The sequence below is a fragment of the Callorhinchus milii genome, unplaced genomic scaffold (genome assembly GCF_018977255.1).
Source record: "Callorhinchus milii isolate IMCB2004 unplaced genomic scaffold, IMCB_Cmil_1.0 Scaffold3, whole genome shotgun sequence".
NCBI lineage: Eukaryota > Metazoa > Chordata > Chondrichthyes > Chimaeriformes > Callorhinchidae > Callorhinchus > Callorhinchus milii.
The window spans coordinates 39,136,451-39,145,238 of NW_024704744.1; the positions used below are offsets into that span (position 1 = coordinate 39,136,451).

At 41.1% G+C, this 8,788-nt stretch overlaps 1 non-coding gene across 1 annotated transcript; it reads left to right on the forward strand.

Moving 5' to 3' along the window:
* Positions 1-564: 564 nt before the first annotated feature.
* trnag-ucc lies at positions 565-636 on the forward strand. Its single transcript has one exon. It is a non-coding gene; the product is annotated as a tRNA-Gly (tRNA).
* The last annotated feature ends 8,152 nt before the right edge of the window (positions 637-8,788 follow it).

An 8,788-nucleotide genomic window follows, 5' to 3' on the forward strand; every position in this document is an offset into this window, starting at 1 on the left:
CATGAAGGGATATGGAATGCCCTAATAAGAAAAATGTGTGCAGCAGACTCCAAAATAACTTTATTGAGGAAATAAATACATAAATAGTTGAAAAGATAATATAAAAATGGTATCAAAATTGTTCTTACAAAGAAGCCTGGTGCATAATCCTGACCAAAAATGTAACTGAAGGTTTTTCCTTTATATTCTGTTTTCTGGTTCTTTACATTGTGGAGACCTGTAGCTCAGTGGTTAGAGCACTCGCTTTGCAAGCGAGAGACCTGAGTTCAATTCCAGGCAGGGCGAAACCTTGGGCAAGTTTCCTTACTCCACACAGAGCCTAATAATAATCCCTCCAAAAACCAAAAACAATAATAAATTGGTCATTTTCAATCTACGACTGTTTGTGGGACATTGCTGTGCGCAATTGGCTGCCGCGTTCGCCCATAAATATACAGTCAATTCACTTTACAGTGTGTTCTGTGAAGCGCTTTGGGACGTCCTCCCGACGTGAAAAGCGCTATATCAAATGCAAGGATTATTATTATTATTATTATTATTCTCAGTTTGGTGTTCCATTGGTGGAGTCCTGTAGCTCAGTGGTAAGAGCACTCGCCTTCCAAGCGAGACACCTGGGTTCAATTCCAGGCAGGGCGAAACCTTGGGCAAGTTTCCTTACTCCACACGCTTAATAATAATCCCTCCAAAACAAAAATAAATTGGTCATTTTCAATCCACGACTGTTTGCGGGACACTGCTGTGTGCAATTGGCTGCCACGTTTCGCCCACAAATATACGGTCAATTCACCTTACAGTCTATTCTGTGAAGCGCTTTAAGACGTCGAGAAGGCGTGAAAAGCATTGTATCAAATGCAAGGATTATTATTATTATTATTCCTCTGTCACTGATTGCATTTGTGTAAGTGAGCTTCACTGTTTATCAACCTTCTCTTGGCCACAAAAGACCGAACATAATGCATCCCTATTCCATCACTCTAGAATGTCGTCATTTTACACCCAACAGCAACAGCATTTTGTGTCACTTCTTTACGTCCATTGAGCTTTTCTAAAGATGGTATCACCTTTTCAATCTGGGCTTTTCAAAGACATAACCTGAGAGATAAGATGCACTTTGTAACTGCAAGCTGTCGAGCGTTAACTGTAGGAAAATCAGACCTTTCTTACCAACCAGTCTTTCTTACTCCATAGCGTACATTTCTATTACTCTCAATGAAATAATGTCTCTTATCCCTTTATCTTTTATAAAATTAATCTGCACCCAGCAGAATATTTAAAGTGCTGGATTTCCATTTAAAACACAGTGAGTGGTAAATAGAAATACCAGGGATGTGAATCATGTATTCTTACTTGATTCAGTGGTTTTCTGCATTAATAACTAGGAAATGGGAACTCTGTGAAAGACCAGGTTGACTCAGGCACAAAACATTTTCCATAAATTTCCCATCAGTTGCCAGGGTTGTAGACAGCAGTTTGAACTGAAATTGATCCTCTATAGATGAAACTCTCAGCTACAATACAATACAAAAGAAAAATAACAGTTGTAAAGCGCCTTTCAATTTGGGAGGACGTCCCAAGGCGCTGAACAGTGAGAGATTAGGACTGTTCGATTAGCTGGAGTGCTCTGCTAGAGAGTGTTTCATTTTATGTACTATGACTGATGCATTCAACTAAACAACAACAACAACAAAATTACATTTGTATAGCGCTTTTCACGTTGGGAGGATTTCCCAAGGCCATCGGACAGTGGATGTTTCAGACCCAAACTGTGCATTTTGGATTTTGTTATGTCTTCATTTCTCCATGACACATCTGTTGTACCTTGACAACATTCTACACAATATCCGTTTCTTTTATACCTGCAAATATACTCCTCACTCACCAAACTATGCTGACACACTCTTACTCACCTTTTGAGTGTGTCTGTGCATGTGGTTTGGAATATATGTATAAAACACATGAACACTTCCACTGATTTTCCTGTATATTCGGCATCAACACCTTGCATTTATATTGTGCATTTCACAAAATAATAATAATAATAATCCTTGCATTTGATATAGCGCCTTATCCCATCTTCGAAACGTCTCAAAGCACTTCACAGATGTTACTGAAAAGTGAATTAACTGTATATTTTGTGGGCGAAAACATAGGATAAGAGTTTAGATGCTTTACAAAGTTGGAGCTGGATGCCAAACAGGAAATGGATGGAAAGTGGAAGGAAGAAAAGAAGAAGGCAGGAAGGAAGGAAGAAAAGAAGGAAGGAAGGAAGGAAGGGGGAAATGATCCCCCCCCCCATGTGTAAACAGATAAGTTTTAAGATGGGACTTGAAGTCAGATAGAAAGGGGGTGAAAAAGAGAGGTAAAGGGAGGGAGTTCTAGAAGTTTGGGGTGTAGAATTTGAATGTCGTCAAAGTACCTTTCTCGAAAACACATGTGTCTACGAGAGAAAAATACATAACATTAAATGGAATACACATTAGCATACTGGAGATTCCCCAAAATTATCAAAACAGGATGGAAAAACTCAAGACTACAATTGCCATTAAAAATAGATGGCAAGTGGTTGAAAACCGATTACGAAGCCTGTTAAATGGAGTGTTAACTCAGGCAGTTGCACAACACAATTTGCTACTTTGTATTCCCAATGAATATAGGAATGTTTTCCAGCCTGAACTGGAGCTTTGAGCCACCCTGTGTGTGTGTGCAAGCCCTTTGTAAAATGTAAAGATCACGTACACAAACAGCTGCTGTGAGACTGAGAGTTTTGTAAACAATTCCTTTTGGCATTTAGTTAATGTTCTTTGCGGTTGATGCAGACTGCTTTTAATATTGTGCCGTAAAAATAATAATAATCCTTGCATTTGATATACTGCTTTATCACGTCTTCGAGACATCTCAAAGCGCTTCACAGAATGTATTGTAAAGCGAATTGACTGTATATTTTGTAGGCGAAACATAATTGAAATCTGGGTATGGACTGGAACGTAAAGGCTGTCATAGCATAATTACTACACACTGGGGTCAATTTAGCAATACATTCAATACTTATCACATCAAAGGTGCCTGAGGCAGACCACCAACGCCGTTCTCAGTGGCAGCATCTGTGATTCCAAGTCCACATCACTGGGTGTCCTTTTCACTGATTAGCAGGATACCAACTAAGCAAAAACTCAAAGCAACTGATATCTCGCTAACCGGTGTTTGAATGCAGCAATCTGCAAGCCACAAATCCATTGCCGCAGTCCTAGCTTCAAGGATGTTGTCATCGGGAACAATATTGAGGGATCCGCCTCCTGCACAGCTAGGTATATTTGATGAGAACAATTTTAAATACATCTCTGACTTGACCCCATTATTTGCAAATGCAAATACAATCTATTGTGAAAAATGCATAATGCTTAAATACTGTATATAAAAGTGCAAGTTACTGCAATAGTAATATGACCTTGAGTTTCACTCTATATTACAGTTGTTTATGCCACTAGTGCCATTATAGATCAGTATGGTCATTTTCACATTAGAGTTCTTCATTGGATTTTAAACCACTGAGCAAGAGCATCAGGTAGTCCGTAAGCTTGAAAAACACACAATCTACAAAATACACAGTAAATCCTGTGAAATGCTTTGAGACATTTTGTTGACCTGATAAGAATTGTGGAAAATTGGCAAATTCTCTCTTGATTTAAGCCAGCGCTCTGAGACGCTACCCTGCATGAAGGGTGCTATATAACTGCAAGTTGTTGTTGTTGTTGTTAATTTAGATGCCAGTTTCTTTTTAAGACTTGCAGAGAAATGGTTTCCAAATTAAAATTGAAATTAAGAATTTTTCTGAATTCCATGCAATTTTAAATTTTAACACAACTTACAGGCTAAGACTGCGTGGAATTTTAGGCCTTTAATGCACCATTACCATACCAGAAGGCACCCAGCTCATAGGCTGCATGTACTGAAGTCGGGGAAACACATTGGAGAATGACAGAGGAGCAGTGTCTCTGGAGAATGAGGCTGCCTGATTGACTGCGACTGATTTGTATCACTTTACAGCCAAGTTTAGAGTCTTATCTCACCACTGTTGCTACTATTCCACTTGCTAAGATTTTCTTCTCTTTACTCAGGGTCATAGATGCCACCATCATAGATGTACCCCAGATACTAGCCTTCAATATTTTGACAAGCTAGTAATGTCATATTCCTTAATAATTCATGCGGTCTCCACATGTAAAACACATTTCCGTGGCCTCTTACCCTTTGTGTTGCATCTGCTGATTGTTCATAGTGTGGGTATACTGTTTATGTTACTCAGTGATCTATCAGTGAACAGGGAGCCATTGCTGCTGGGTTGAGTGCAGAGATGTGGTGGGTGTGTTTCCAGCAACGGCTCCTAATCCGACAAACATGTCTCAGTAACAGGGTGGTTATGCTGTAGAGACAGCAACAACAACAACAAACTTACATTTGTAAAGAGCCTTTCATGTCAGGAGGACGTCCCAAAGCGCTGAAACGTCTTTTGACCAACTTCTTTTACAAACACCCTACAGCTGTATTTTCCATTGGACAGACCTGGGGGAAACAGAGCAAGTGAATCCCAAGTATCAGCTTCAGACATTTTTCCAACAAAATAATAATAAATATAGTTATTTCACTTTACAGTATATTCTGTAAAACGTTTTGAGACAACTCAATGACATGATAAGGCGCTATATCAAATACAAGGATTATTATTATCATTATTATTATCTTGATCTGACCAAAGCTACTAAAAGCCTCATGGTTTATTTGGTTTGAAAATGCACATCAGCCACAAACAATGAGACAGCAAAGAACCTCTTACGTTGCCGGGTTTCCAAAAACACAGGGAGCCACAGACTGCAAGCGTGTGCAAAGATTCAGCGAGGAATGCATCTGCTTTCTATAATAGGAAAGGCATTCCATCAATGTTCAGATAATAGAGGACAGTAGTGGAAAAATGTGAACGTCAGTACCCCATAGGTTGGGTATTCACAATATGTTTGCATTAAGGGATGAAGCAGTGGATAATTTATTTACTGGGGAGTGAGACACGGTTGGCTGGCTGTAGGAATCTAAGCTTTGCATTAAGCTCTCCAGTTCATGAAATTCTTCCCCCCTTCCCCCATAATGAATGTGAGGACAAGATCCATGACATGTTGTAATGAGGTTTATGCATCAACATGAGTTATAATAGAGGACACATTTGGAATATTAAAGCAGAAATTTCTTTGCTTGGATAATCCCAGGCAACATTGAAATAGACGCCAATTAAAATCGCCGAATTAATGTTAGCTTTTTGTATATTTTAGCTCTATGTATCTTAGCTCATATATTTTAGTGCTCAGGATATTTAGCTCTTTGTATATTTTGTTTTCTGTATATTTACCTCTGTGTATATTTAGCTCTGTATATTTAGCTCTCTGCATAGAACCATAGAAATTTATAGCATATAAAGTCATTCGACCTATCGTGTCTGTACCGGCTTCCTCAAGACCAATTAATTCAGACCCATTTACCTGCCTTTTCCCCATATACAATCCAAAATCGCCTTTCACGTCGGGAGGACGTCCCAAGGTGCTGGTCAGTCAGGGATGTGGACCCGAGCTGGGAGTCAGGATTGGGGAGGGTGGAGGGCGGGGGATGAGAGGGTGGCCAAAGGCTCGGTCGAAGAGGGGAGTTTTGAAACGTGCCCTGATGGAGGCACGGGAGGGAGGGAGGGAGGGAGGCAAAAGGAATGTGGGATGGAATTTCATAGGGTGGGGGCAGAGAGACTGAAGGCCCGACTGCTAATTACGACTCTTTTTAAGATATTTGTCCAGCTTCCTCTTAAAACCCAATATGGATTTTGCCTTGAACACCACTTCCGACACGGCATTCATATCGTAACTACTCTGCGTTTGAAATAAATTCTCCCAACCTCTCCATTTGTTTGTTTGTCTGCTAAGTTATCTAAAATTAATGCCTTCTAATTTCTTACTCTAGTTGCTATATATTTTAGCTATCTGTATATTTAGCTCTCTGTATATTTCAGCTCTCCATAGGTTAACTCTCTTTATATTTAGATCTTAGGATATTTGAGCTCTCTATATTTACCTTTCAGGATAGTTTAGCTATTTGGCCTATTTAGGTGATGGTCATGTGGAGCTTCATGCAAAAAAAACTTGATTATGGAGTTCTAGATGAGCTGCAGTTTACGGAGGATGTAAGGAGCCATTGGCAAAATCTAGCCTCAAAGTGATGAAAAAGCAGATGAGAGTTTAGATTGTGCTAAGGCTCTTGTACAGAGACCTGAGTTCAATTCCAGGCAGGGCGAAACCTTGGGCAAGTTTCCTTACTCCACACGCCTAATAATAATCCCTCCAAAACAAAACAATAATAACTTGGTCATTTTCAATCTACGACTGTTTGTGGGACACTGCTGTGCGCAATTGGCGGCCGCGTTCGCCCACAAATATACAGTCAATTCACTTTACAGTTCATTCTGTGAAGCGCTTTGAGACGTCTAGAAGACATGAAAAGCGCTACATTAAATGCAAGGATTATTATTATTACATGAAGGGATATGTATGAATTCAAGTTGCTGTTTCGTTAAGAGGTGATTTAGAGTCCGAGATTGACAGTGGTACAGAGAAAGAACCAAATGTTTTAATCTTCTGTACATCTTAATTGTTTGGATTGAGTCTGTCAATTGGTTTGTATATTTCAGTTGTAGTTACTTTTAACATAAAACTAGTATAGATATAATGTACAACAAAATAATAGAATAAAATATTCACACGGACAATCCCTTTTTCTTTCTTGCACATGCACACATGCATTCAACTCATATTGCTGTTGTAATACTTTGATTTTAAAACACTCTTCCTAGGCTTCTCTTCCCTTTAAATGGTTATCACACGTCGACAATAGAAGGTACTGCAGGTCAAGAAAGAGCCCCTGTGTTTCACAGTAGAGAATGTTCAGTGAACTTACAGATCAGGGTACCATTTCCATGGCAGCATTACACTATTACCGTTGAGAAATGAAAGTCAAGAATGACATGAGAGACACTGCAATACAGATAAGAATTACAACAGACCTGTAGCTATGAAAGAGAACATGGCTGTACGAAAGTAACATGGGCTGAGGGTTGGGGGAGGGGCGGTCATTGAACCAGTAAAATATAAAAAACTAAAACTGGTAGCATAGAATTTAAATAGCTGTGATACATGTAGGAAATCTGACAATATAGAAAAATGAAATCCAAAAAAGAAAATGGTGCAATTATCCTGTCATAAAGAATGGAGGCAAAGTGGTAAAGTACACAACCAGCAGGCATTCAGTTTGTTGCTTTGATATGCCAGGACTACTATACATTCAATCTGTAATTACACAGCCAGTTCCCCTTTGAATTCTGGGTTTGCTTAACACAGAATTGTTTATTGACCAACCTTACTTTGTCAGTCATTGAATACCTTAAGTAAAGTTAATGAGTATCTGACTAACCAGGTATTATTTTACCCAGAAGCATTTTTGCTCTAAATCCAGTGTTTCTAAATCCATCTATATTTACTGCCCTTCAAATAACGTAATGGAATTAGATTACCGTTTTCAAGTCTTACTCACTGCAGCTTTGATTTAGCTCCGTCCTGGGTAAAATGTAAGCTTCAACAACAACAACAAGATTCCATTTATAGAGCGCCTTTCACGTCGGGAGGACCCGAGCGGGGGGACATGGTCAGGGTGAGGGGAGGGAAGGGAGGGAGCGAGGAGGGGGTAGAGAGTCGAGAGGGGAGCTGAAGGCACGGTCATAGAGAAAGGTCTTGAGACCGGCCTTGAAGGAGGAAAGGGAGGAGGCGGCGAAGGCACTGGGGGATAGAGTTCCAGAGCCTCGGGGCTGAGAGGCTGAAGGGCCGGCTACCGATGGTAGGGCAGTTGGGGCGGGGGATGTGGAGCAGACCGGAGCCAGAGGAACGGAGGTTACGGGCAGGTAGGTGGGGGGATAGTAGGTCGGAGAGGTAGGAGGGTGCAAGGCCGTGAATAGCCTTGTAGGTGAGGATGAGGATCTTGAATTCGATACTCTGGGGGATGGGGAGCCAGTGGAGGCGAGCGAGGGTGGGAGTGATGTGGTCCCGAAGCCTGGTGCGGGACAGTACACGAGCTGCAGAGTTCTGAATGACCTGCAGCTTGTGGAAGAAGGTGCCGGGAAGGCCGGCGAGGAGAGAGTTCCCATAGTCCAGCCTTGAGGTGATAAAGGCGTGGACCAGAGTTTCAGCAGCGTGAGGGGTGAGGTAGTGCCGTAGTCTGGCGATATTCCGGAGGTGATGGAAGGCGGTGCCAGTTGTGGCGCGGATATGAGGGAGAAAGGACAGTTCAGGGTCGAACAGAACACCGAGGTTCCTGACTGGCTTTGAGAGGTGGAGAGTGCAGCCTTGGATGCTGATGGTGTCAGCAGCCTTGGATGCTGGTGGTGTGATGGTTCAGTTCCGCACAGTTCACTATGTACTACTCGGAATTTGTTCTTTATTTTTGCAAGTGAAGTCCTTTGTAGATCTTCATGGAGTTTGCTATTCTTGAGATAAAAGTTTGAAAATATCTTAGAATTTCCTCAATGTAATTCTAAATGGAATTTTAAGCATTTTATAAGACCGTACCATAAGACCGTAAGAGCAGGAGTAGGCCATTCGGCCCCTCGAGCCTGCCCCACTCTTTAATACGATCATGGCTAACCTTCTAACCTAATTCCATTTACCCACCCTCCCTCCCAAAACCCCCAGCTTACTCACAGCTCAGGGTCCTG